Source organism: Styela clava, chromosome 2, assembly GCF_964204865.1.
Source record: "Styela clava chromosome 2, kaStyClav1.hap1.2, whole genome shotgun sequence".
Classification (NCBI taxonomy): domain Eukaryota; kingdom Metazoa; phylum Chordata; class Ascidiacea; order Stolidobranchia; family Styelidae; genus Styela; species Styela clava.
In genome coordinates this window covers 29,669,532-29,672,004 of record NC_135251.1, presented here as the reverse complement: position 1 = coordinate 29,672,004, position 2,473 = coordinate 29,669,532, and positions in this window count along the sequence as shown.

The following is a 2,473-nucleotide window of genomic DNA, read 5'->3' as shown; positions in this document are numbered from 1 at the left end:
GGTGAATTTTAATATTCCCCCATTCGGTAATTAGTAATATCCCATGATGACATAATAAAACGAATTGGTTTTCAATTTATTGATATTCGAAATCGCAAATCAAAGTCATCGCTAATTAATTCAGATTAATTCCGGTGTCACACTTGATTTTATTTAGTATCATAATGTTTACGTAATGGTTTCCTGCTTGTCTTTGAAGACGTTTCACTCGGCCAATCACAAAACATATATAAATAAGGATTTAAAGCTCACTTATCACGATATATTTCATGGCCAATCATTTGTTAATCGTGGAAATTGGTTCTACTATTCTGTTCAAATGATTACGTAACAAAACTACATGTTCCCGTGATTTTCATAATGAGATGTTCTCATCGTTACGGACGAATTTCTCGGAATTTCTTTTTTGGTAAGTTCACGAAAAGTCTACTAAGCGACTCATAAGGAGAGAAATTATCTCCATGTTGCGACGAATTAAACTAAATCGCGGTGATGTAACCACAATTAGTCAGACACACACCTTATTTGAATAATTTGCGCCATTGACCGTATTACTTCATCGACTATTGGCAAAATAATCTTGTTTCAAGTAGAAGGATAAGTACTGTGTTGCTCAATAGAATGACGCAATTTTGAATGGCTCAACTCTGTTCGACCTACCGGAAATGAATCGAACATAATATATTTTATTCTAATTGGTGACTAATGACAACATCACAATCATCCTAACTCATAAAATCCAAATTGCAGAGTTAAATTCAGTGAAGCTTTTAAAGTGTAAGGTTTATTGAACAAGTTTAATTAATTTATTTTGAAAAAGAAAAACAATGAAACAATAAGTTCTCCGCGTGAAACGTTTTTTTTTTAATTTGAATGTTTCCTTTCAAGCGCATAAAATCTAGACTATATTGTGATTATCACGTATGTCATATAATATACAATAAATTTTATGTCAATCGTGGTAAAAGCATTTTTATCAAAGTAAACATAAATCCAATCATAGACTTGACAAACTTAATTGGTCGGATAGGCAAACATTATATCACGTCATTGAACAAACCGCCACAGAAGTGAAGAAGCAACGACTATCATAATATGAATGAGCACAATTCAATTCTACTTATCTTTTCAATATTTCCTATCCGCCGATGAACATGATCTCACTTGACACAAGACAAACATCCGAACGTCGACGATCGTTCCCCCAATAAACAATTGACTCCATTTTGTGTCCACGTCGCATGCCTTTGATCCATTGTTTTTCCACTTGTGTCTTTTCGCTATAACAATTAAACATCATTCTTGTTCCATGCTCCTTGTAACATTTTATGAAATCCTACTTGGTCGCGCGAAAGATCAAAACATGATTCAAAATCTTTTGAGGATAATTGGAGATGAACTAATCTTTAAATCTTAATCTTATCCACTGTCAGCAATCAGAATTGTTCTTCAGAAGGGATAAGAAAACTTCTCCGTATGCGAAAATATAAACATACGCTTGGAAGTTATATTTATATAAATCTGATCAAAGTAAGGTCACAAGAACTCGATCAACAGCTAAATAGCTTAATTTGATTTTGATTTTTTTTACTTTCGAAAATTATTTTTAATCTAATCTCTAATGTTCCAATCAAATTTTGAACTCGTTCTTACATGGACCGTGGTCTTTTCTTTTATATAATAAACAGTTATGAATAAATACGTTTGATCAATTCATATCAGTCCGTTGTTTGGAATACTCTTCGGTGTGAAGTGGGCATAGATGACCATGTATGATGGCGCCAAAGATGAGCCCGGTGCCTTGACACGCGGCATAATCCAGCCTTTCTGACTGGGTTGGTCAATAACGGGGACAAAAGCATGTTTTTTTGTTCATAATTGATTAAGGTTTCGATAAACGGTGATAATCGATTCCAAACTCCAACCGTATTTTATCTAAAATCTCGATGATCTATCATGAGCTCATATATGATTATACACAGAAAGGAAATTAATTCCAACGTAGGATTCCAATAAAATAAATTCTCCTGACGTCTTAGTCAGTTCTTTTCAAATTGAATAGCTATTTTGCCAGATTTGCAGTTTCATATTTTGTTGACAGAAACGGTAGGTTTGTTGATAACTCGGTCGAGATGAACAGTAGATAAATTGATATTAGTCGGAAAAACGGTTCGCACTGGCAGTATATACAATACACACCCACCACATAAAATATCACATAATATATGTTTACAATGCTTGTCTACCAACTAATCATACGCATAAATATCAACAAACTTTTCAGTATTAGCGTTAAATAAATTTGTTGTTGTTTATATAACACCTATGTATAATTTGTTAGGACGTGGCAGTAAACGTCGACGCTGTCAAACGCCTTTAAACCTCTTATAAGGCAAGTTTTCCATAGATATAAATGTTTCACAGCGGCGCAGTTGGTTAAAGCATTGTTCCTTTAACCGCCGTCAAAGCTTAG